Source organism: Vanellus vanellus (genome assembly GCF_965231255.1).
Source record: "Vanellus vanellus genome assembly, chromosome: 14".
Classification (NCBI taxonomy): domain Eukaryota; kingdom Metazoa; phylum Chordata; class Aves; order Charadriiformes; family Charadriidae; genus Vanellus; species Vanellus vanellus.
In genome coordinates, this window is record NC_138919.1 from 15,159,142 (window position 1) to 15,185,992 (window position 26,851).

Genomic DNA, 26,851 nt, shown 5'->3' on the forward strand with positions numbered 1-26,851 from the left:
TGGGTGGTTTCTCCTCCAGCAGCTCTGCCATGAGTGCGACAGGCAGGTTTGGGTTGTTGTCCACAAAGCAGGTGAGGCCTGTTTGGGTATGATGTTGTCCCAACCTCCTGCTCCAGGTTTCTGCTTTCCCCAGCTCTTTAAGACACTTTGTCAGGGGGGTCGCTATTGCTGAGATATCTTGGTGAGCTTGTGGTAGAGGCTGTGGTCCTTCCTGATACTTACCCCAGGATTTGTCCATGCTGTAAGGGTCCAAGAAGCTCTACAGCAACTGAAAACCCACAGCTTCGTGGTCCACCAATTTTCCACCCGTGTTGCCGCTTTTAATCAGCCATAGCTTGGACTCGGAGCACGCTGCGTCCCTGCAGATCTCTGGTTACGCACTGCTCGGCCCAGGGGCAGCTCAAGAAGGGGCAGAGAGCAGCGTTCGTCCAAAAGCCTCACACGTGACTTCACAGCTTCAGTCTAAAATAAAACTACGGAGTGTAAAGGTGTATTATAACGGCAAATACTGGAGCTACCTGGGAGCAAGCCCAGGTTGGATTAGTCCTAGATGAGAAAGTCCTTTTTCCTCAAGGAATGGCCATAGCAGACCCTAATGCTGCAAAGCAGAGAGGAAAAGCATCTGGAGAGCTGAAGGACTCTCTGGCAGCCTATTCTCCTCCGCTGACTGTGGCAAAGAGGAGTCTGTATCTGCCAAGGGGTGTACCTCCTGCAGCCTCCCATCCACTCCCTGTCCACTGATGGCCTTGCCTCGCTAGGAACATGTCTTTCCAGGTGAGCACGGGAAGGTGTTTCCTGTGGAGCCACTAACCAGCGGTTGAGCAAGCGTTGCTAGCTCAAATGCAGGTTTTCCTACTTCCCCAGCCCTTTTCCTGCTCTTGATCCATCCACGGGGAAACATCTTCTCCGAGCTGCTGATGCTTCCTGGCTCCTCAGCCTCACCCACAGGAGGAGTGGACGCATGGTGGTCGGCTCTGGGCTCTGGCAGCAGAAGAGGGTGTTGAGGGCTGGCTCTGAAGAGGTGAGATCTTTCTCTAGCAGTGCTTTGGAGGTAGAAGCAAGAGGAGGGCTCCAGGAGCCATCCTCAGGGTGTTGAGAAGGAAGGAGCTGAGTGAGCGTGAGTCCATGTGAGTGAGTTGGATGGGATGGGTAAGCGCGTGTGGCTGCTCTGGCCATGCTGCACCTCCCGCCGTGGTCCAGGAGGCTCCTTGATTGCCAGGAAGGGGCATATGGAGGTTCAAAGGAGTGATCTCCAGCAGTTCATGACTGTCAGACATGTCCTAGAGGCTCAGGGGACAAACCAACCACCTCTTGTGGGACCCAGAAGGGCTGGGAGGAAATATGGGCTTTTTTCTCCAGGGCTGGGCTGCTGGTCTGCCCCCAGGGGCAAAGGGAAGAATGGATGTGGTGGCCTGGGGATTATCTCGGTGCTTGAAGGGACTCAGGGTGGTTTCCTGGTCTACCTTGGGGTGCAGCAACGTGCTCCAGCCCCCGAGCAGGGCTTTTCTTTCCCAGCTGGGCAACAAGGTGACAGCAAGCGCCTGCTTTTGGGGGAACCATTTCTGCAAAGGATTTCTCTTGCTCTGACTGTCCCCAGTTCACCAGTGGCGTTGCCGTGCCTGTTCCGGGGGGCTGTTTGCAGGGCGATCTTTGATGGGACTCCCTGGGCTTTCAGTCACCAACAAGGATTTTCTATTCTGTGTACACATAAGTCATTTTACATCTCCTATAACCTGCAGGGCAGGTTGTCCCGGGGCCGGTGGCTCTCTGTGGATCCCACAGACAACGCGTCTGTGCCAATGAGGTGCTCACGGTGTCCGGGGTCGAGGGGTGATCTGATCTCAAGGATCTGATTCTGGGAAGGACCCACGGGGCTGTGTCTCATCTCTAGGACACCCTGCTCGGTTCCATCATGTTTAAACTTTCATCGCCAAATCAGCTTCTGCAACTGTGCAAACATCCTCCCGTAAATAATCTGCACAGATGGGGCTTTATTTGAACAAGCTGATGTGCACTGGTACAGCGGGGTGCTGGGGTGGGGGCACCTCGCCCAGCCCTGCCCTGGGCTTTTCCCGTGGCCAGGAGGTGCCTGGGATCCCCAGATCTCTTGACTGGTGCTTGGACCTGGGGAAGTCCAGGGAGTTGGGTTCTGCTGTGGGAGAAACATCAGAAAATAAGTCTCGTGGTGGTGGAAACCCTGATGGCGCTGGGGAAGGAGGGAGGGAGAAGGTTCCTGCTCCTCTCTGGGGGGCTTATTGCCTCCTTTTGAGCTGCTCTGTCCTCTGTGATAAGAGCTGCTGAAAAAGGAAAATGTTATCATGCTGTCAAAGGTCTCACCTGGAAAACCTCAAAGCAAACAGGCGCCTGTGTTTCCCAAGCGAAACCACTCCTTTTGGAAGCCCTGAAGTGCTTTGACACCCTTGATTTCCCCCCCTCCCCTCCCAACTACTGAATTACTTTGCGCTGAATAGGCTCCCGTTTCCCCAGAACCTCATTTTTCAGGCGAATCCCCATCAGTTGATGTTTTTTGCTGCTCCGACTCCAACGGTGGGCTGTGGGGGCTCACAGCGGCCATGGCCGAGGGAAGAGGAGGTGACTTCCCGACCTCCGATTCATTAAGAGGAAACCCCCAGAGGAGGAGGAGGTGTGCTATCCTTCATGCCCGATGCTTTGCCATCAGCCGGACCAGCGAGCCGGGGCTGGGCTGGGAACTGGGGGGGTCCCCTTGCCCCCCCTTGAGCTGCCCAGGGCGCAGGAGCCCTTTGCTCGCCGCAGGCAGGGAGGACGCAGGAGCCCTGCGCGTTGCCTGCCCCTTCCTCATCCAGGGAGTGCATTTTGGGGGACAAACTGGAAATACAGGGCTCTGTCCTGAGCCCTTTCCTGACCGAGCACCAGAGCCGAGCCCGGCCGGCCGGGAGGGAGAGAGGGAGGCATCTGCCCCTGGCTGCGTCAGCTGGCTGCGGGTGATGGATGTCATTGAGTTGGGCAGCTCTATATATTTATAAATCGTAGCAGAGCGGCGCAGCACTTACCAGCCTCAGAGATCTCCATCTACCTGGCAGCCAGACCCGAACCCGAGCTGCCCTCCGCCCTGGCCTTGATTCTGCTTCGCTGCCGGCAGCCGGGGCTGCTCTTGTTTTTAATAGAGCATTTCTAGATTACAGCAAGTGACAGGGGAATGATTTGCGATGTGTCAGGTTTCCTGCCCTTTCTCTTATAGCCCCGGCTTATAAAAATATGTTCCCGCTGGGATTGCTTTGGTTCCATCGTTGCTGGCCAGTGCAAATCCCTCTTTATTATTTGTACTAAGGGAGTGCCTGGGGGCTCGGGAAAGCTTGTGGTACCCGTGCCCGGCAAAGGCCAGTCCCTGCTGCGGCTCTGGGACAAGGAGGCCTCATCACTCTCTACAACTACCTGAAAGGAGGGCGTAGAGAGTCGGGGGCTGACCTCTTCTCCCTGGTGACAAGCGATAGGACAAGAGGAAATGGGTTCAAGTTACGCCAGGTGAGGTTTAGATTGGATATTAGGAAAATTTTTTTCACTGAAAGGGTTATCAAACGTTGGAACAGGCTGCCCAGGGAGGTGGGGGATTCGCCATCCCTGGAGATGTTTACAAAAAGAGTAGATGTGGTACTTGGGGACATGGTTTAGAGGTGGTTTTGTCAGGTTAGGTTAATGGTTGGACTTGGTGATCTTAAAGGTTCCTTCCAACCTCAGCAACTCTATGACTCTATGATTTCCATCCCTGGGGAGATGAAGGGAGGTGCCCTGGGACATGCAGGCAGGGAAGGGTCACCCCGACACCGCCGGAGGTGGGACCCCAGCCATCACACAGTTTGGTTTTGCAAAGACTCATCTCCTGTACGCCCTGTGTGCGCTTCGCCTTGGACTTTGAGGTCTTGATCTCGGCGCCTTTATGAAAATCTGCTGCTCAACAGGAAATCTGTTGGCTTCGGTGCGTGGGCATGAAGCTGTTTTCGGCAGGGACTGCTGTCTGGGTGGGCCGGGACACTCGTGCACGGGCTGCGGTGGGCATGGGGCCGGGGGAGGTGGGAGCCGCCACGGCCCCGGCTGCCTCCCTGCACGGTGCAGCGTGGAGTCGGGGCTGCTCTGCAGCGCCAAGATCCTGATGACATCAAATGAGCAATTAGCTGAGGCTGATGAAAGCATCCGAGGGAAGAGTTCGCTTGCAGAAAGGAGCACAGATCGTACCTGCTGTTGCCCTCCACCCCGGCGTGCCGTGCTCTGCTTCCCCACGGCTTCTCCCCTCTCCGGGAAATCTCAAAGGGCTTCACAGCCATCACCAAATTAAGCTTTTACTGGTGAATCAAGACTGTCCTCACTTCCCAGATGGGGGAACAGGAGGACAGGATGAGATGAAGCGGTTCACCCAAGCCCATGCAAAACCTTAGCAGCAGATCTGAGTCCCAGCCTGCAAATCCTCCTGCTAACCTCTGCTTAATTGAAAGGCACCAGGGGATTTTTAGTGGTCCTCTTTAGATTACTCATTCATTTTAGTCTCCGTAGTTCCTCTCCACCTTGGCAGAGCTGATTTCCTTTATTAGCTCTAGACTTTCACTGTGGTGACAAAGCTCCTAGAAGATCCCTTCCCTCTGCAGATCTTCCTCTTAAAAACCAAGTGAAGCATCCTTAGCTTGTGCGAGTGGATGCAACTATATTTCCTGGCGCTAAAGGTGCCGGTTCTTCCCTTTGAGAGCACTTCAAGCACTTAGACTCCAGCTTTTGAGAGTTACGGCACAGATCTCACACAGAGCTGAACGTTTCCAGGACCTTCAGGAAGACAGAAGCACGGGGAGGACATGCAGAGGATGCCATCGGCCCCCTGGGGCATGCAAGGAAGGGAGAAGGCACCTTGCAGGACGGGGGAGCTGGGCTGAGCCGGCGCTAGCGACCGTCCCAAACAGGTTGGATCTGTTGATTGCTGGCTGCAGCCCTGCGCCGCGCTGGGGGCTGGACCAGCGAGCTGGAAGGAGCCCAGAGAGAGAAAATTGGCTGGCACAGGCACCAGTGAGAAGTAAAGCGCTTGTTGCTCGGGCAGGAAATTGCCGTGTCTCCCAGAGCTTGTGTCTCTGCTAAAGGTCCCCCTCGGCCGGGGATGGCACGGGCAGCGCTGCGTCACCCAGATAAGACCTGCAAAACCACAGCTCAGAACCACCGGGGAAGTGGAAGTCGTGGCTGTTGTCACCTGCAAGGGGACCGTGCTGCAGTGTCCCAGCATGGCACAGCCCCAAGCTCAGCTCCCGCTGCCTCCGCCCTGGCACGCGTGGGCTCTCGGCGCAGGGCAGCATCCTCTCTCGCTGGCTGGCACCCGGCGCGACCAGGCGGCAGCGCTTTGGGTGGCTGAGATGCTTCTGCAATGGCAGGACCTGGCTTTGGGTCTGGTCCTGGCCTGGCATAGCGCTGCTGATGCAGCTCCTCTGGACCAGAGCCAGCGAAGCCGGGGGTGGAATTACACCTTTCTCCACAGAGGGAGATGCTCAGAGACTGGGATGTGCGCGGGCAACAGCTCTCTCCTGCTCAGACGTTGCTGTGAGTCCCCAAGCCAAGCGGCAATGGGAGCTGCTCGCCCGGCGGGAGCCGCTGGGTGGGACCGGCTTGCGGCACAAACGCAGCCCTCAGCCTCCCAAAAAGCACCGGGGAACGCAAACCCCCGCGTGCTGCAGGCACGACACAGGCTCATGCGGTGGGTTGTTGGTCGGGATCGAGAAATACATCCATAAGCCATGGCAGGGTGGGTGGGCAGAGGAAAAAATACAGGGTCTCCCTCAAGCAGCCTTCATCCATCCGCTCTCCCCCGAGCTGTTCCCAGCCCCCCGCGAGCATCTGCCGCCTCGGCCAAAGGTCAAAACCAGGCAGGTAGGGAAAAAACCCCACCTCCACTGCATTTAGTGGATTTTATAGACACATGGGGAAACTGAGGCACGGAGATGCCGGGAGTTCATCTGAAGTGCTTGGAGTCCCTCGGCTTACGTTAGCCGCTTTCTCCCCCCTCCTGCTGCAGCCTAAGGGGGCAGGGATGAGGTGCAGCGCCTTCTTCGGAAAGAAAACCGATGGCTTCGTGTTCCTAACCTGGGTATGCGGCAAAAATGTTTGCAAGATGGAAAGGGTCTGGGGAGGCTGGTTTCCAGGAGAGGCTCTTGGATGCTGAAGGACCCAGAAATGCCAAAAAATCCAATGGCTGTAGCAAATCTGGAGACGCAGCAGGTTCGAAAAGCCGCAGAGGCGGGTGCTTTTCCAAGGGGCTGGAAGGGGATTTGGGGAGGGGGCGGGAAATCTCCCTGGCAGTTATACCATCCCTCGAAGAAACTGGGCACCAGTTTGAAGGAAATTGGGACCCTAAACCAGTTTTCACCCCCCTGATTAAGCAGGAGAAGGAAATAATAAAAGCACAGTGTCCCACCAAATATAATTACCAGAAAAAAAAAAAAAAAAGAAGAGATTTTTCAAAGTTTGGGTCCTCAGAAAGGATGTTTTATTCATAGCCCGGCAGGGTAGTGCTGACGGTACCATTAATTATGGAGCTGCCGGGTGCTGCGCCTGCTCCGGCGAGCTCGGCTCGGCTTTATCATCCTGACACCCGGCGCGGGGAATTGGGGTGTTGTGGGGAGCCCGCGGGGCCAAGACATCAGCTTGGGGTCACCCGCCAGTGTGAGCCCCCCTTCTCCACCCCGCAACCAGCCATGATGCTGGATGTCCTCGGCCGCCTGGCGGGTCCTGCCGCCCCGCGCCACGGCTCGGGGGATGAGCGTCGCCCTGCCAAAAAAGCAGAGGCGGCGGGCGAGGGTGGACGCCCGCCAGCCGAGCAGCCGCAGCGGATCACCGCCCTCCCCGCCGGCAGACGCCGAGCAGATCTTGGCAGCCGGCGGTGAAGCAGTGCAAGTTCACGGCTTGGTCAGAGGCCCAAATGAAAAGGGACGACGGTATTAAAGAAGCACATTCGGAGCACACCTCACGCGCTCGGCGGCGCCAGGACAAGGCGGCGAGGCCGGGGCTGGCCTCTGCCCAGCTCCTCCGCGTGGGGTGAGGGTGGTTGCAACCATCCCTGGGCTTGGTGCAACCCCAGGAGCAGCTCACAGCTCTGAATATTTCCTATTCTAGGAAATTTCCCCGGTAAATTTCCAGAGGGGTAATAAAATATTTGGTGTTAAGCAAACTAAAGCAGGTGGAAGAGCAAACACAAGGGGGAAAAGGGACCTGAAGGGTCCCTGTGGGAGGTGGCCGCAGCTTCCAGAGATGGAAAGGAGAGGGACCAGCCCAAACGGGACCGGCCTGGAAGATGGGCCTGACCCTGCGGGAGGACAGTCCTGTGCCCGGGCAGCTCTGAGAAGGTGGCCTTCAAAAGGCAAAGCGTCACATTCATAATATTGTCACGAAAGAAACTTCTTAAAAATTCTCTTTGAAAGGCAAAAGGGGTGAAACGAGGGTGGAAAGTGGGACAAGGACCTGGTGGGGGTAGAAGAAGAGGGCGGCCGGCGGCATCGTTAGCTTGGCTGTGGGGTTGCACACCGGGGTGCTGGTGCACACCCAGGCCGGGCACCCGGCTGGTGGCATCGCACGGAGAGCCGGGTCTTTTGTGTCTGCGGCACCTGAAAAGGCAGGCGACAAAGCAGGAGATGCTTTGAAAGGGCAGGAGCATCCTCAGAGGAGCAAACGCTGGATTAATGAGGGAAACAACCTCTGGCTGCCTGGCGAGGGGGGAGCGTTAGGCAGCGGGTGGCCCACGGTGCTGAGCGGTGTCCTGGGGACCCGTGGGGCTCCCCGCTGTCACCTGCAATTCGGGGAGCTGGACCTGATGATGGGGGACAGTCCTGCCTTGCTCTCCTGAGAGGCTGCTGGGACCAAGCGCCGCATTAACCCATCTCTTTTAATCAAGGTAATGTTCACTTGCGCCCGGGCCCAGGCGGTGTCACGGGGGAGGATTAATCGCCGAGACGCGGTCCTGGCACACCAAAACCTGACGCCGGCGACAGACAGCCTCAGTTCAGATGGCCCCGCTCATCTGCGCTTCCTAATGCAAACAGCGCTTCATTTTCGGAGGAGATGCAGCGAGCGAAGGGAAGTCAGAGGGGCTGCCTGAGCGCGCCTGACCCCCATTTCCAGCCCCAAACCACTCCTGGCCCCATTACCCCACGGGCAGGCATCCACCAAACCCAAACCTCTGCCGCTCCATGGAGGGACAGGCTCTGCTCCCGCACCTACCCCGGCTGCTGCGGGCTGCGGTCGCAGTCAATGGAGCTTTAAGAGCAAATAATGCGTATAAAGAGTTTTATCTGGGGGTTCCCATCCTGAGCTCAAGGGGCTCATGACCCCCAAAGTGCAGAGGGACGCAGAGCCTCTGCCCTGGGGCGGGCTGGGCTGCACCATCAGAGAACCAGCATTGGCTACCCAGGGGGATGCAATTAGCTTAATTGCTGTGAGTATTTGAGGGAAGATGGTGTACTCTCCCCAGCTGAGCCTAAGGAAAGGCATGGCATCCTCCTCCCCAGCCTGCTGGATTATATTTAGGAGGCAACAAGCAGGGTGAGTTGGATGCTGGAGGGGGAGGGCTGCCTGGTGTGGGGTTTTTGTGATGGAATGAGTTGTGCCGGTGCTCAGCCCCTCAGCTGCCTCCCCCGACTCCTGCACGGGGGTCTCAGTGCAGCATCGTCAGGGGAGGCAGCGTGGGACAGTCTGTCACCGCAGCAGGGCTGGGCTGGCTCCCAGGCACGTCGGCTCCATCTGCTCCCGCAGAAGAGCCCTCCTGTTCAGCCTCCGCAGCCAAAGGTAACTCGTAACCCTTGCTCAGAGCTGGCTCCACGCAAAGCCATATGCTCTATAAAAAGCCACACTCCCTGGGAAGGATGTCGTGTCCCCCCCCCCCCCCCCCCCCCTTAAGGTTTTTTAGAGACACCTGATGTTGAGCAAACCTCCCCTGTTGTCTGGGGTGGACGCTTTTGGAAAGAGGATCTGGGAAGGTGGGATTTGTAGGGAGGAAAAGATTTGTCCATGGGGGCAGATGGGCAGGGACCTGCACCTCGCTGCCCGCTCTGCGCAGGGTTAATTAGCGGCAACCCTCGCCTGTCCCTGAGCCCTGCTGCCTTGCGCTGAACGTGCCAGTCCCTGAAACTTTAATGCCTTTACACTGGTCCTTCAATTATTAAGCGTGGAGGTAATGGAGAAGCCGGGCTGGGAGAGGTGGCTGCCGTGCGTGGGTGCAATCCTGCATCCCGGGCACGCGGGGGGCTGCAGCGCGGCTCTGAGCGTCCTGCGGCTGCTCTGCTGCTTCATACGGCTCAGGCATTGCCTCTGCCCTCCCCCAGCCCGCTTTGCCTCCATCCTTGGTGCTTTTGGGAATCTCCCCCAGCGTGTTGCTGCTCTACAGGGACCATGGAGGGTCCCGGTGTCTCTTACTCTCTGCCTGCAGTGTGTTTTTCTTGTTAAATTTGCTAGAGGGAATCGATGTTCTCAAGGGGCTGATGGCGGAGATGTCAATTCAGAGGGTTCGCAGACATCTGCGACTCATTTGTCTGTAATTTGGGGGAGACCTGTGAGCTGTGTGGCTGTTTCCAAGGTCCTCTCCCTAAGGTACAAACAATGTCGGATGGAGGTGGAGGGGAAGGAGTTCCCTGGGCAAAGAGTGAGTGTGCTCGGTGCTGAGATGGGGCTTGTCTGCAGTCGCGATCAGAGCCCGGTGGTGGTGGGGAAGAGCCTCCCTCTAGCACCGTGTTTGCAAAAAAATGTAAAACTCTTGTGCTAACAGGGTAATTAATTAACTACAGCTCATTAGAGGAATTACCATCCCATTAGTACCTTTGGATCATAGTTGGGGAGGGGGAAAAGCTGATCCTTGGAGGATGTGAGTGAGGGCACCGCAGGCTGCTGGCACGGGGAAACCGGGGTGCTTTGGGGCTGATTTGTGGAGATGGGATCAGTCTCAGCCAGCTCCTCTTGGGACCCCCCCCAAATGATGGCTCTCTTCTTCCGGGGAAGCATACACGGAAATTACTCCCGTCTTCCTAAATCAGAAGCGCCAGTACCAGTGTTTTCCCACCTATCAGAAGGTTGTGCTGGGTGTGAAACTGTGATCCGTCCTGCCGTGCTCTGCCTATGTCCACTTTTGGAGACGGCTCGTGAAACTCTGAGTTCGGTGGGGATGGATCAGGGCAACAGGCTGAGCGCACGTGGGACAGGTGGTGGGGTCTCAGCATCTCGCCTCTCTGGGAGCAAAGCCTCCCTCCTGCCCCACTTCTCCCCTCGAAATCCCATTAGCACTTCCTTTATTCTTTACTCCGTGTTGCTGTCACTCGCTGGTCGCTCATTTCTTTGATCCCGTTAATTTATTATTTTTATTTCAAGATTATTTTTTTTAATTAAAAAAAAAAAAAAGGCTAGGTGAGCGTGGACCTTGCTGATTAAATATAGCAGTGAGATGGGCTGATCAAAGCGCGCCAACCTTGGGGTGTAGCTCTTGTCCTCTGTGCGCTTGGCCCGTTTCCCTCCTCCTCCTCCTTTTCCTCCCTGCCGGGATGTGGAGGAGTGCTAGGGCTTGCCACAAGTCCAGATAAATGGCTCCAGACCTTAAGCCCTGGCTGGAACAAACACCAAGTTTTCCCCAATTTCCATTCCCTGAGCCCGATGTTTGGGATCTGGGCGTTTCTGTAATGCAGCAACACACCTCATGAATAAAGATTAAGTTGATTAAAAAGGAAAACCCAGAGCAAGGCAGAATAAAAGTGATTTGCAGAGATTAGATGCTCTGGCACATCAGGAGTTCCCTAAAGGGCTGAGCTAACATGTTCAAACATAAGAGCTTTAAGCCCTCTCCCCTTTTTTGTAACTAATGGCTTTGGGTCAGGATGACTAACTCTCCCATTTGATAATTGTCCCCTTGGGATACTGGTGAGATTTCATGCATAGAAGGACCTGCCCGGTCCAGGGACCAGTCTTCCCTTCCATAACCCGTTTAGTGCAGTTATACAAACTGATCCGCCAGCAGGATGCTTCCCTTTGCAGTGGCCACATGTGGGGGGAAAATGGAGCAAAGGAGGGGTATGAGCCCTGTACCCCAGCAGGCACAGCCCCTTCCATCCTCCTGCATCCCAAAGCCGGGGCATCCCTTGCTAGCGGGTGCCCAAAGAACAGATTTTCATGAATAAGCCTAAGGAGAAAAATTAAAAAAAAAAAAAAAAAAATCTGAAAATGAAGCACCTCCAAACGATGGCTCAGCAGACAGCATCGTGTCCCGGGGCTCTTGTGCAGCCAAGGCAAATTGCCTGACTCCTCTTGCCGTGCACCAAACCTTATGGGCTGCTGGTGTCACAACCTGAGCTTCCCACCCACCACACAAAAGCAAAGCTACAGCCTCCCTGACAACTGGGAAAGAGGAGAAAAAAAAAAAAAAATCAAACCAAAAACTAACCAACCCAAGCCTACTCTTTTCTTTCCCCAGGGTATCTTCTTCCCTGGGCAGCCCTGAGGTCCAAAGCACCGGCTGGCCCGGAGGGCTGCCCGCTCCTTGCACGGGGCGAGTGCTCCGGCGTATGCTGGAAATGGACACTGTGTAGTATTTAATGAAGCAGCGGGGAAAGGAATGTGCATACGTAATCTAGAAAAATCCTTTGTCTGGGATTTACAGGGGTAGATATAAGGGCAGAATTCAGCCTGCTCCACTCTAATGACACAACCTCTGTCTTCATCAGAATTTATTATTTGCTCTCAGGTCTGCAGCAATGTCGCTATTCTGGGCCAAGAGCTCGTCTTGTTAAGCCCTGTTTGAACGAGCGAGACCATTCCTGTACCCGAGAAATTATAAATTAATTGACCTTTTAATTCTGGCCTGGAAATATGATGCTTTCTACACTGCATCTTTTCCTCCCCCATTTTCTTTCCTCTCTAGAGATGCCGTCACTGAGCGAATGCTGGTTGTGCCCAGCCGGGAAACCACCCCTGGGGTGATGTGTGTCTGTGTGGGACCTCCGTGTGCGCCGACGCGTGGGGAAGCCCACCCTGAGGTGGGCATGTCTGGAGCGGGGCATCCTCAGCGCTGTCGGAAGGAGGCAGCTACAGAGCAGGATGCCAGCGGCCGCGGGGGGCAGAAAATTGAGCTAATTTGAAGATTTCCATGATAGATTTCCAAATAGGATTACGTGACACGGTTGCCGGTGATGGCAGGGTCTGGAGTCGATGATTCAGGGTTCTCTTCCCTCCTGCCTGTCCCTGCGTGACCCGGGAGCCGTGACTCCTGCTGTAGTAGTTTTTTTTTTTTTTTTCGTGCGAGCCAAATTCCATCATGGGTAATTACACTCCGTCTCTTCGGGTTCCTCGGGGAGCATCGATGCAATTTGCTAGTCCTCTCCCTGCCGAAGGAGTCTCGGGTTGCAGGGAGTGCTACAGCCCGGAGGTGGCCGTGTTGTAGCCGCGCGAGCCCCGGTGAGCGCCTGAGCCTGCGAGATGCCGGCGGGAGCTCCCGCTGGCGGGGCTGGTTCGCCGTCTGGTCGCTTATCAAAATAAAACCACTGGTTTGCTCCAAGTTTCTGGATGGTGACGGGAGAGGGGAGGCCCAAAGGGTGTATTTAGGCTGGATGCGCTGCCTGCGTAGGTCGGGACAGTTGCACTCGGACAGCGGAGGGGGCAGCTGGTGTTTCGGGAAGGTGGCAAAAGCTTTGAATCCAACCAGAAATTCGGCTGGTGGAGCAGCAACCCCCCACCAGCTCCGCTCACTTCTCCCCGCAGTCACAAGCGTTCATCCCGAGCAGTTTTATCCAGCACCGTATTTTGGCGGAAATCACTAGCCCATCAATCCAGGCAGCTATTTCTTTTTCCCCCGCGGCTTCAGAAGGCAATAAGTCCGCAGCAATACAAATACTGAAATGCTGCGTGTGGGGGATTAGTGACTTGGCAATTAAAATATTTGACCTACATCTCGCTGAGTACCAGCAAGGTCAGACGGAACTGTGCTTCTTCCCAAAACTTCTCCCCCAAGGAATTTTATTAATGTGGCTACTCCTGTTTGGACGGGCTGTTTGCTCCCTACTGAGTACGCGGGGCAGGGCTCGGGGCTGGGGGCTGTGGGAAGGCTGTACCCCTCAGCTGTGATTATTTTTTTTTTTTTTTTTTTTGGGGGGGGGGGTGGGGTGCCAGGAGTGGTTTCTGGAGGCAGGTAAGGGATCTCCTTTATGGCACAAACACCCCTGAATATTTACAGGAGTCTTCCCGCCAACACAGCGGAGAACAAGCATCTCCTTTTGTTCCTGCGATTGTACGTGCCGAGAATCCTCGTCCAAACAAACGAGCAGGTTTTTCTTCCAGCAAACATCACAGATCTCTCTTCTTCCCCCCCCCTCTCCCCCCCCTTCTCCCCCCTTCTCCTTTTCACATGTTGTTCGCTCTGTTCTGCAAACAATGTTCTTTTTAAGCCCGGGCAGAAAACTCTATCTGTCTTCAGTGCATGATGTGACGGCAGAAACCGGCGATGTCCGCTTGGCAATGAGATTAAGCGGAAGTCATTTATAAAGGTCCTCTCATCCCAAAGCCAGGGGAGGGGGGAACACAAACAACCCCCCCCAGCACTGCTTGATGTGGACGGCTGGGAACACAGCTGGGGTTACAGGGGTAGTAGTCAGAGGATTCATGGACACCCCCCCCCAGCCTGAGATCCGGCACAAACCCTCCTTGGTTTTGGACGGCAGCGAGCAGCTAACGGGGCTGGAGGATAACCATGAATTTGCTCCCTCGGAGCACGGGCTGTTGGCCGTTTCCCCCAAAACTTGCGGCCCCCATGGGGAAGGGGTTTGGCCGTGATACAGGCTGAGGGTTGTGCTCTCGTTGGGGTCCTGTGTTGTGGCTGGGTCCAGCAGCTCTGCCTGCGGGTCCCACCATCGGACAAGCATCTCCTCTGATCCTACCTGCTGCAGGCAGGGCTGCAGAAACACCCAGCGGCGGCAGCCTGATGGGGAGCATGATTTCAGGGGTGATTTTTAGAATCTCCTGCTCCCGGAGCTGAGCATTGGGGGCTGTTGGCACTTGTTAAATAAGCAGGGAGGTAGCTGCAGCCCTCCGTGGGCTGTGATCCCGGGGAAGGACTGTGCGAAATCCATGTGGCTGCTCTGGGGGTTGCTGCTGGCTCCAGCACCCCAGAATCCCAGTGCTCCTTCCCCTAACTGGTGAGCAGGCAGGCGCTCAAGGGGGCTGTCTTGGAGGAGGAGAAGCCCAGGCCATCATCGTTCCCCACCGATGCTTAAACCGGAGCCTAACAACCCAGCGCAAGTCTTACCCGAGTGGAAATCCTCACCGATCCAAGAGCGCAAGTGTTTGCCAAGAGGTTCGAGTAACAGGTTTACCCAACAGGAACCATGTTGGATTTTGGCAGAGGGAAATTAAAACCAACGGACTCGCAGAGACCCCCATCATCCAGGATGGAAGTCAAGTCACTCGCCCATGCTGAGGGGGTCCCCCATCCCTTCTGCTGCTTTCCAATGGGATGATGCTCCCCAAAAGGTGTGAGGTTGGGGTGAGAAATTCCCGATTGCTGCTGTGGACTCACCTTAGCGAAGGTCATCGCTGGTCTATTTGCAATTACGTTGCCTGCTCGGGTCCTGCTGGGCTTTCCGTGCCTCCCCAGGCTCACGCCAGGTGGGTTTTGATAGAGTGGTTTTATCGAGTCACACTGGCCTTGGAGTCCAACGGCAAGCATCTCTTGCAGAGCCATAAATGTCTTCAGGGCTACCAGCTTGCGAGCCAGCAGGGAGTGGGGAATTGCTGAGTTTGGGGAAATTTCTCATCAGAGAGAAAACAGTTCTTCAGGTTCCTCCCTGAGTAATGCAGAAGAAGAAACGAAAAACCTCCCCAGCAACATACACACCAGCATGGCGCAAATGAAAAAGCATGTTTTTTTCATTCAACATATTTTCCTGCACCTACCCTCTGATTTTCTTTAGAAAATGAACTTCTGGCCAAACCTATTCAATCTCACAAAGCATTTCAATTTTGACAGGAGTGCATATTCTGGAGGAACGTGGTTCCATCAGAGTTTCTCCAGCCAACTCTAATCCCAAATGCCGTGCTGCGACTAAACCTCATTTCTATGTTAAGTACCTTCACTTGCCTGTAAGGGCCAGGTAAAATCTCAATCAGTCAAGTAGCCTCCCTGCAGCCGTCCTGTTAAACATTGTGGGTTTAAAATTTTTCTTTTCTTTTTTTTTTTTTTTTTTTTTTCTTTAATGGAGCAGAGGTGAAGGATCACCTGGGGAGAGGCACAGTTTGATCCCTGATAAACCAACCCTAAAATTTACACTGGAAAGCTCCCTTACATCAGGGGAGATGAGGACGCTTGGGGGTCCTGGTCCCTTGGGGCTGGGTTCTGGGAAGCCCTTTGCTGCTTTTCCTTTTATTATCCAGCCTCCAGAATGGAGGGAAAGAGAGGAAAAAGCCAAGAAATTCTAAAGCAGCATCTCTGATGAGAAGCGCAGAGTGCCTGGCGTGGCGGGCAGCCCCAGCGCGCCGACTGCAGTTCTTTGGGAAGATTTTTATATACATTTCTCCGCTCGCGTGTGTGTATATACCTGGTGACAGCCAAATTACCAGCCCGGGGTGGGGCTGAATTTAAGGCACAGGCTGTTGTAGCAGAGGGAGGACTTTCCTTTTCTCCCAGGGACCTGGATCACACCTCCTCTGGGTACTACACCTCCTCTGGGTACTACACCTCCTCTGGGTACTACACCTCCTCTACGCGATGCTCCTTGCTTTGCGTGCTTGCTGTCCCCATGCAAGGAGCACGTACAAGCCGCTCGTGGCAGGAGGGTGAGGTCCCCTCTGAAAAGAAGGGATGTAGGAAAATCCCCAACAGCTCTTTGAGGGAATTACCCCTCCCCGGTCTCTGCAAGTCACAGCATTGGAGCATCCAGGAGCAGCGGGTACCGCTCAACGTGATGCATCATGCAAAACCCACATCCCAAATGGGATTCCCTGATTCACCCTGCGGGGATGAGCACCCCAGGAAAAGGGAAAGAGCCTTTTCCCACCCCTTTAAGAGTTTGCAGCGCTCAGCTTTGCTGGGGTGCTCTGCCCCTACGGCTGAACTGCGGCTCTGATCCGGCGTGTGCCGGCAGCTGTGTGTGCTCAGCACCGGCGCTGCAGAGGCTGGCGCCGATCCCAAACTCACGCAGCGTTTGGAAAATGCGTGTGATTGCACAGAATGGGGGAAGGGAAACATCTGAGAAGATTGCGGTGTTTCACCTCGGCTTTTGGAAACGTGAAGTTTTTGTTTCAAGAATAGTCAGAATACCCTGTGTGGAGAGTAATTTTTTTTTTTTTTTTTTTTAATAGGGCTTTACCTTTTCTGGTCTGGAAAATGCCTTTTAACTAACTTAGGGGAGAGCTGGGATTTTACAAGTGGGTGCAGCGATCTGGTGAGAAGATGGTTCATTTTGGATTGAGCGAACTGTTTTGGTCCTCATGGGAAAAACGCTTTATAATTTTGTCTTTCACTTAAAAACAAAGAATTTGTTACCATCTGAATGTATACTTCTCTCTTTCTTTTGCTCAACAAGCCAAAGAATAGCTCAACCCTTCATCTGCCCAGATCTGGGGCAGAAAAAAAATGTAATTCCTGTTTTCCAAGCCCCCCCCTCCAAATACCATCACAGGCAGCTGATCCCCGTTACCTTCCTCAAATACATCTCTCTCTCTCTGACTGCCATCTTGCCATCCTGGCTTCTCTGACGCAGCCCTGGTGCCGGTCTCGCCCGCGGCTTTGAGTTGGGAACGAAAACTGGGATTTTCGTGCCGGTTTTGGACCGTTTCTTCAACTCCCTTTGCAAAGTTTGAGCACTTGCCTCTGGAGCCCGCAGCTGCCCGGTGTCACTTAACGCCACGTGCTTGGGGACAGGACTTGAGCAATTCATTAAGGTTTTATATTTATTGCCATGTCCCGGGTCCCGTTTGCCCTTTCCCAAACCCTGGGAGCTGTGTGCGGGCGGGCAGCGATGGGACAGAGAGGCTTTGCCCGTAACAGGGGAGCACAAGCATTTCCCGACGCTTTCCTCTCTGCCAGCTGCAGGGACAGAGACCCAAATTCTCCCTCCGACTCTATTTTCTGCCCATGCCCGGGGCAGGCGGTGGCACAGCCAGCTCAGCCCGGGGCGGCAGCGCTGATGGAGAAGCTGCTGGTGCTGTTTCTGCAGAGTTTAACCTTTCTCCTTGTCCAGGACCAGCCCGGGTGGTGCAAGTAACACTTGGGCTGCTTTATTTAGCAGCGAGGGCTGAGATGCCTCTTGTGAAAGATGAGGATGGGCTGTTGGTGGCCGCAGCTCTTAAGTGACCTGTGGAAGAGGAGCAGGTCGTGTCCTGTCTGCTCCCTTGGCCGCTTGCTGCCCACACCTCCGAGCATCCTCCTGCTGACGTCTGAACCCGCCGTGCTCGTGTGTGACCTGGTTTGGCAGAAAAGTGGTGTCCTATGGATGAGCAAGTCCCCCAAGCCCGGTGCTGGCAGGAAAAGGCAATAGCAGGGCTCAAGCCCGGCCTTTTTTTTTAACCAACCCCCCTGTACAGACATGTGGGTAAATCCCCTGGAGATGTGAGCCCAGAGGGAGGACATGGAAGGAGGAATTAGCAACTGCCAGCACAGCCCCTGCCTCAGTTTCCACCTCATTGAGCATCCTGGAAGGAAAGCCGGTGCTGAGTTTAAGTGCTGTAGATGCTCACAGATTGTCCTCTGCATTGTGCTAATGCCCCAGCCCAGCTGCTTTTAGCCCCAGCTGTGTCTGTCCGTGAGCTCTCTCCAGCCTCTCAACCTTGGTGGGCTCCAGGTTGCTGCTTGGGTCAAAGAAGAACGACCTCTGTTGTGCCTCTGGTCATGCTGAGAAATTTGGAGGCTAACCTGCAGCAGAGGAGATTGGGATCTGAATCTTCCCAAGCGGTGAGAGCTGAGCACCGGCTGGGAGGCGTCCTGGCTTGGTGCTTAAGGTACCTAAGGTTGGTCCAGTTACGGTTGGGCTAGAAGGACTGGCCTTGCTTTGGAGGGTTGCTGGGCTCTCCAGGCACTCTCCAGCTGCGTACCCAGCTATTGAGTCCTGGAAGACAAATAATTTGGGGCGGAAGTGACTCGTCATTTTGACCCCCTTCTTCTGTCTTTTTTCTCCTTTGGGGATGGATGGCTCTTTTCCGTACAACAGTGTTTCTCCTGGAGCCTCCTCTGGCAAAGCCGTGGAGATGGGTCACCAAGGGGTCCTACCACTGTATAACAGGTCCATGCTGGGGAAAGTCCCTTCTGGCCCCTCGGGCCACCTCTTTTGCCTCTGTCTAGGAGGATGTCGCTGTAGGACAAGGCTGAACTGGATCCAACCGCCGGCCAGAGGTGCTTATGTAAGATATTTACCCCAAAACCGCCTTGGGAAGGAGCCAACGTGCTGATTAGGTGACGTCTGCTCAGGAGCCTCAGAGCATCTGCTGCCTGGTCTGGTGGTCTCGTAGGCGCTGCCCTGAGGTCGTTTATGTAAGAAGCCGGCTGGGCTCTCCGGCTGCAGCGAGCCCTCTGGGTTATACGAGGTGCCCGGCTGACCCCTGGGGTGTCCAGCCCGCCTGGGCTCTCCTACCAGCAGCCATCGGTCACCGCTGCTCTTTCCTCCTCCCTGTCGTAAAATAATCCGCCCTGTGAGTGAGGGAAAGGGGAGCTGAGCACTGGTGGTGGAGCGAGGAGAGCAGAAAGGGGACTGATGGTTTCTCCTGGTCCTGCCTGTGCCCAGGCAAGCTGCCCTTCGCCGTTCCTTTTGGAGCATCCCATGGTAAAAAGCCAAAGCCGTGCTCATCCCAGCTGGCCTGGGACATGGAGCTAGCACCGGGCTTACGCACGAGGTCTAGGAAATCCCATCTGCTGCCCCAAATCCTCCCCCCAAACACTGCAGGTCACGACAGCAGCAGATAAGCTTCTTGCCTCCTGCTTTGCCCTATATTTTCCGGGCAGGATCCCAGTGTGACATAGTCTCTGGCCTGATCTTGGGGTGGTGGCATGCTGAGGGCACGTGGTTTTCCCAAACTGGCTCTTTTTCTGCTCTCCAGCCGCGGACACGGAGCAGGCTCCTACCTGTGGCCATGGTGCAATGCCCTGACCAAGGTCTTCTCAAGCGTTTGTCCCACAGATGTGGCCTGGGCCCCTCTGCGGGCAGCGAGGCAGGGTCAGTGCCTCTGAAGTCCTAAAAAGAGTATCATGACCATGTGGAAAATGCCCACGCCATACCTGGAGTGGTGTAGGGTCATGTTTGATAGAGGTTATGATTGCTTGGACCAGAGTTGCTCATGATGGAGCGAGCACCAGCCTCCCTGACGCGAGCAGCACGTGCGTGGAGGAGAGAAGCGGAGGAAGAGTCAGAGGGGGATGCCGGGGAGCGATCTCCCCCTGGGACACTGCTGAAACAAGCTCTAATGGGTGAAATTAAGCTGAATAGAAAGGGAAAATTCACTGAGATGTGTTAGAGTCTCCCAAGGGACAACAGTGCGATCCCAGCAGCTCGGTCCCCATGGCAAACACAGGGATGCAAATGGTGGGAGCGAACCTCAGCTTGGGAGCTGCGTCCCTGCCCCGGGGCAGCGCTTGAGTTTGCAGCGAGCCTGAACCCGTGGCGTGGCGCGGGCCGGCCCGCTTAGGGACACCGGCGCTGGGATGCGACGGCTGATGCTGCCAGTATCCGTGTCATAGCTGGGGCTGGAATCCAGCTGGAAGCTGCGTGGAGCAATCCTTTATTAGCGAAATCTGCAGAGTTTCACTGGCTACAAGTGGCGTCTCATTTCGTTGGCTGGCAGAAATACAAATGTCTTTTTTTTTTTTCCCCCCCTGTGCTAGCCATTTTGGGAGAGAAATGGCTCCTCTGCTCCATGGCTTTTCACGGGACAGGCTGCTGCTCCTGGCTGATGGCTCCTCAGGCCCAGTCCTGCCTTTGCTTTTCTTTCCCAGGCGAGTGGATGCAAAGGTGCTGAGCCTGGGGAGCCAGACCTGCAGGGCACAGCGCTGCTCACACCCACCCCTGCATGGCGGTGGCCGATTCTCGCCCTCATCGGCATTTTCTGGCCCCCGGGACCTTGTGCGTGGTCTCGTAAAAGCACCACAAGCGCTGACCTCAGCCGCCGTGCTCCTCCTGCCGGCAGTCCGGCTCCTTCCCTGCCCGCCCTCCCTCCCTCCTGGCCGCACTGAAGCACAACCAGAGGTGTGCTCTCCTTTTTCCGGATAAATCTACATCGCTCCTTGTGCCCTGAGTTCAGCTTCCCTGAGCTATTTCGGTCGTGCTCCCTGCTAATCAGCTGCTGGCGTAGCCCTTGAGATGCGCTGGGCGTGGAGACTGGGTCTGAGCATCCATCTCTCCATCATCCAACTGCTCCTTGATGTCCTCGGCCGCAATCCCAGGCCGAGATCCCCCCGGTAACCTCCCATCCCTATCACACAAGTATCTCTCCTCTGCGCCGAGCCGGCACCCCTCTTTTCTCCCTTGCTGAGTGCAGCCTCTGTGAGCGCTCCGGGGGCGAGAGCAATGCCCACAAACCCACGCCGTCCTCCCATCCGTCCACCGCATCCCCTGGCTCGTTGTCTTCCCGAAACCCACCAGGACTTGGCCATCGGCACCGCCGTGCCGGCCAACAGCGCGGCCTGGCAGAGCCGGCATCCCGCGCTGATGGCGATTGCCAGCGCCCGGAGCAGATGGCGGCAGCCGTCCGGTCCCTTCCTTACGGCCGATTTTTCGGCTGGGAGCGCAATGGCCGCGGTGAGGGGGTGGGCGGTGAGGCGGCAGCCAGCTCGGCCGGAGAGTCAGGGGCAAGGCGTGTTAATGGCACAGATAATGGCTATTTTTAACTTTGATAGATGAGAGCTTATTTCCTGACTCAGCTTGTGCGGCGCAGCGGCAAGCGTGTCTCCCGCTGCCCTCGCCCAGCGCATGGGGACGGGGTGGGGAGACATGGCTGGTTTGGGTCATCAGATGGCAACCCGGAGCCCGAAAATGGCCTTCCTAGGAGCGGAGGTGGGCAGGGAGTGGGGTGCTGGGGGAGCCGGGCTGGTAGCCCATGAGGGATGCACCGTAGCCCTGCGGCGGGCTGGCATGGCTTGAGTTCGGGGTGTCTCGGCTGGACTCTGGGGTGGATGCTGCATCCGTCAGCCTCGGGTCTTCCTCAGCTTGTACTTCGGCGTCCCAACCATCGTACTGTGATCTCCTGTGGGGCTTCACGCCTCTTTTCCCCAGCGCCCCCTCTCCCTCCTGCTGCAAAACCCCTTGGAGAGAGCCAGGGATATGCCCATGGGGACAAAACCCTGCCTTGGGGTGGGGAAATTTGGGAACAACCTGGCACCTTTTGGGGCTCGGCAAAGCTGTGTTGCTCGAAATCCCCTCCCTCTCCAGCTGTTGGGCTTTTGGAGATGCTGGAGGATGGTGGGCCATGTCCCTGGAGCCAGGCCGCTCACCACGGACGGTGGTGGCACCCGGTCCGAGCGGCCCTGTGCCGTCGGGAGGAGGGGTGACTTAGCACGTTTTCCCCATCCCCGCTCCCCCCTTGCCTCCCCCTCGCCCTCTTCCTCCAGGAGCCCTGACACTAATGCAGCGCGAGCGGGGGATTTATGGGCGGCAGCCCTCCAATTGGGCCATCCGTCTTGATTAAATTAGCCCTAATGGCTCTGTGCTGACTCGCTGGCGGCCCCGCGCAGCCGTGCTGCGGGTGTCGGGATGGGGCTCACCGGAGACCCCGCCGGGTGCACCCCCTCGCTTCACCCTCCCTCCCTCGCTTCGACAGCTCCGAAGCGAACGGCGGAAGCTGCCTGGCTGCAGGGGGAGGCCAGACCCTGACCCGAGCTATTTCCCAGCGGAGAGCCCACCGGGGCCACGGGGCTCCCCGGGACTGCTGTCCTGCACCCCCAGGATGGCGCCCTGGGGTCCACGGGCTTCCCACAGCTCTTCCCAGCCCCGGGGCAGCGGTGCCCAGAGCCCGATGGCAAAAATGTGGGGAGCCTCTCTGCTCCCCCAGTGGGTTGGGTGAATCCCAGGGCTTGCCGGGATGGAAATCCCAAGCTATTTCATTGCATTTCCCGTAGCAAAGCAGGGAGCGAAGGGTAAGCCGCCAGCATGGCAGGGTGATGGGAACACCAACCTCGCTGGTTCTGGCTGCCCAGATCCCTTCTGCCACCCCTGCAGCCGGCCCCAAGAGCTGCAGCCCCCCAGGATGGCCGTGTCCCCCCTTGAGTACAAGCCCCGAAGATCTCCCACTTGCTGCTTTGCCGGAGGAACACCCCGCTCACGCAGCTCGAAATTGCCGCTGGCAGCCCCCGGCGGAGCATCGTGCCGGGGAGCGGCAGCAGAGAGGGGAGCGGGGTTGGGGACCCCCGCGGCCGCTCTCCTCCTCCCCGGGTGGTGCCTCCCTGCCCGGCCCTGGCCCGCGGCCAGCTGTCCGTCCCAGCCCTGCAGCCAATTTCCGGGCTACCCGGCGCGTTAATTATATTTATTGCTGGAGGGAGGCGGGGGGCCGGCACGGGGAGCCTGGGGCTGGCACCGCCGGCTGCGCACCGGGGCTGGGGGATTCGGAAAGCTTTCCATGAGGGATGAGCATGGTGGGTGGTGGGAGAAGAGGAAGCTAAGGCAGAAGGGAGGAGTGTTTTGGGGTCTGGACACTGATGGTCGCCCTTCAGTTCCCTGGGTGGTCGCGCTCGTGACCACCGTGGCCACCGTGCGGGCTGGTGTGCCCTCTGATCTTCAAAACCCAAATCCCTGCTTTTAGCTGAGCGTCCATGGGGGTTTACGCGTACCGCTGCCAGAACAAGGCCCCGCAGCGCCTTCCATTAGGGATTTCAAAGCATTGGTTAAAATTCAGTATTTGTGGGGTGGGTGCAATGGGGTGAGATGGGGCAAGTTAGTGTGGAGAGGGGGGAGGAGGCAGCGCCGCCAGCGTCGCCCTGAGGTGCTCCGGAGTCCGGGAGTGTTTGGGAGCGGTGAGGGGGAGAGCGATGCTCCATCACCGTGCCGGGGAGAGGACGGGAGCTGGGGATGAGGAGAGTCACTGCTCTGGGATGCTGCTGAAGGAAAGAGGAGCGGGAGGGACTGCTGGTCCCAAACCTGCGGTGGGAGGAGAAAAAGAGTGAAGAGAAGGTTGGGAGGGGGGGGGGAAGCGATGCAAAAGGGAGACGGGGCAGGTGGGGAGGCAACTTCTCCGTGTGCTAGGTGTCGGGGGAATTCATGGTTTTTATATGACCTGCTGCCTGCGTGGCAGCCGAGCATCGCGGCGTCGAGCAGCACTGTTGAGGCCGGAGGTCTCCTGACTGTGATTTTATTTTATTTTATTTTATTTTATTTTATTATATTTTATTTTATTTCCGAACGAAGCCCGCGAATCCCCCCGAAGGAGCGGGCAGCAGCCCCGGGATCTCGCGGGCGACCGAGCGTGGAGGAAGTCTAGCAAAAAATTACAGATGGTGGCTGGTTTGCGTCTCCCCCTGGCTGGGAGCCAGCCGGGATCGTGAGCCCACTGCAGCATCCCTCTGCCGCCCGCTGCCCTCCGCAGGGGAGGAAAGGCTGCCGGAGCAGGGCTTCGCTTCGACCCGCTCCAAAAAGGCCTCGCCGTTATAAGGACAGGGTGACCCGGAGGCACCCAAAGCCTCCCAAACAGCTTAAAATAATGTTCACCACCAAGAAATAAACTCCGACTTCAATCAGTCTTAAAAAAAAAAATAAAAAAAAAAAATAAAAAAAATTCCCCGCCCGCAATAAAAAGAAGTGGTTTCGATTCCGAGCCCTCCCTCTGCCCCCGGCTCCTCTCCGCACACGCAGACCCTGCCCCTTAAACCAGCCGAAAGCAGAGCGAAGCCTCCGGGGACGCGGTACCCGCCATCGATTTTTCATGGAAGGCGCCCAGAAAGGACGGTGATGGACTGCGGGGCCGCAACCCCCCGACCGCAGCAACCGGCACGGGGGAGCTGAGATGGATCCGTCGGGAAAGGGTTGGTGCTTGGCCGCGGCTGTGGCTGTCGGAGCCGGGGCCGGGCTAGAAAAGCAAGCGGAAGCCATCAAGGTAGAGGAGAGGAAGCGAGGAAGAAGAAGAAGGGCCGAAGGACTCGGGCGAAGCAGCCATTAGGAAAGTGCTGATGCAGAGGTTCACTTGTGTCTACGGGCAGAGTTGGAGTAGTTGCTGTTCACGGACAAAGGCGGTAGGAGGGAGTGGAGCTTTGTAGAAGCCGGAGCCTGTCTCACTGGGTGTCTGTGTTTCATTCCCTGTCAAAAGGCTGGGAGCTGGGGGAAAAAAGCAGGGAAGCGGCGAGCTGCAGCGCTCGCTCAGGATCAGATAGCAAGAAAACCAATAGCAGAGAGAAAAAAAAAAAAAAAAAAAAAAAAAAAAAAAAAACCAACCCACACCAACCAACCAACCCACCCACCCTCCACGCTGAGGCTGAAACAGGCAGGTCCCTGCCAACTCCACAGCACGCAGCAAGCAGGGAAGAAGTCCACCCTCCCCGGGCAGGAGAGGAGTTGAGCCCGAAGGATATTTGATGACACTTCGGCGACGATGGGTCCCCCAGCATCTTCCAGAGCCCATTTGAGGGTGAAGGCTCTGAAAGCGCAGAGGGAGTTTGAAGCTAAATTCACCTGAGTTTGGATCTCTTGGTCGCTGGGATTTATCTATTTTTATTTTTTTTTTTTTTTCTCCAGGGGGTGGCAGGGGGAAACCGAACCAAGAAAAAAAAAGTGGTGTGTTTTGTTTTGTTTTTTTTTTTAAATCTCCCTCTTTTTTTTTTTTTTTTTTCCCCCTTTTGGAAGAAGATATATTTTTTTTCCCCTGTGGTTGGAATGGAGGGGTTGGGTCTGTGCCGAAGAAGCAGCAGCCGAACGTCGGTCCTGGGAGAAACCCGAGTGGATGTGGGGTCCCCCACCAGCTAACTCTCCAGGACCCGCAGCCCCACGGCCGGGGGGGGGGGGGCTGGATGCAGTGAGAGGTAAGTGAAGGCTCCGGCGTCTGCCTGCTGGAGAGCCGGCGCGACAGCTCCTCCGCTCCTCCGGCTCCGTCTTAATCCCAAGTCAGAGGCAAAAACAGCAGTCTCATAGTGAGTCAATCACTTCCACCTATTGCAGCCCTAATGGGGAAATAAAAACGGGGAAGTTTCGCAGCTGCAGCCTCGCGGGTGAACTTCCCCCGTGCCCAAAATGCCAGGTTTGGGGGGGTGGGAGGGGATTTTGCAAAGCTGACCGCCGTCACCCTGCCAATGCCATGGGCCCCCTCCCTCCCCGGCCAGCGGCGAGGGTTTGCCGCCGGCTTTTTGGGGAGCGCCGGCGCCTCGCTGGGCTCCCCGCTCGCTTCGGCTCGCTTCCCCTGGCCCGCTCGCTTTCTCGGCCAAAACTTTTGCGCCACCGGCTGTTTTTGGAAATGCCCGTGCGGGGTTATGCCCCTGTGCGTGGGCGCACGTGTGGATGCACGCGCGTGTGCCATGCACGCTCGCGTGACCCTCCGATCCCCGGCTGCCTGCCCTCACGGGGGGCTCAGCCCGGCGGCTGGGGCTGGGGGACGGGGGGGTGGGGGGGGGACGGACGGACACGGACGGTGGGGTTTGCTTCGAAGGCGAACTGCAAAGCGCGGGGGGGGGGGGAAAAGCGAAGCGAGCCGCCGCCGACAGCAGCAGCAGCAGCAGCAGCATAATTGCATCACTGTAATAGTATCGGCGCTGAGCGCGAGCCAGGCTAGTAAAATTGTCCAGAAAATGAGCTGTACTAAAGTGCCTCCAGTTAGCAGCACCTGCACGCCTTCTCTGGGTGCTTGAGGCTGTTTGTATTTTTAGAAGGCTCTCTTAATTATAGAGCAAAGAGTGTTAGAGGGAAAATGGTGTGTATTTAGCAGCATTCGTTCCCGGGTAGTTTTGCAGCGAATACGAGCATAAAATCACCAAATAGGGGTTTTTCTCCCCCCACCCCAACCCGCGCTTGTGATTTTGAACCACCTGTTTTGCAGTGGTGTCGGCAAAGGAGGGCTGGGTTTGGGTTTTTTTTTTTTTTTTTGCGCTTTCCCGTTCTTAGAAAGCGTGGTGATGACTTTGCTTTGCGGGCGAAAAGGATGGGAAGCAATCCCCTTGCCTTCCCACGGCCCCCTCTGCACCCCAAATCCACCCCGATCTCGTAAAGGGCTGTGACACCTCCCAGCCCCCAGCCCGGGGGGTGACAGCGCTGGGGACGGGGGACTCGTGTGCCGGTGCCGGGTCTCCCGCAGGCACCAAAGAGCCGGGGATGTTTTACAGCTCGCTGCGAAAAAAAAAAAAAAAAATCAAAAAACAAAACCCAAACCCTGCAACAACTCATTTTGCTTCTATAAAGCTCCTTCCCCTTGTCCCCTTCTCCGCAAAACTTTCCGGGGCCTTTTGTTCTGAACAGCAGGTGAAATTCCCTTTGTGTGAGCACAAAGCAAGCGATGCCACCGGAAAATAATGAAAACAAGAGTTAAAAAAAAAAAAAAAAAAGAAGATAAAAAAAAAAAAACCACGCTCGCCTGCTCCTTTCAGGCCTGGAATAACAGCGAGCGTTCCCATCCGCGCTGGATAGGCTTAATAAAACACCGGCTTTGCCGGGGAAGGCACCTTAAAGGCCACTTTATTTCTTGCCTCTGATCTACGACTTTGAAATCCCGTATCGCCTCTGCTGCTCTTCTCCCGAAAGAGTTGCTTTACCTACAAAGTCAAGGTGGATTTTTTTCCTGAGCCCTGAAATGACCCCGGGGGGGATACGGCGAGTGCCCCGGGACCAGCCGGAGCGGGATGGCGGTGTGTGGCCCCCTCTCCCCCCTCCCCGGTGCCATGGTGGTCCGCGATGCTCCGGGCACGGCCGCGGCTCGCCGTGGCGTCCCCCCCTCTCCC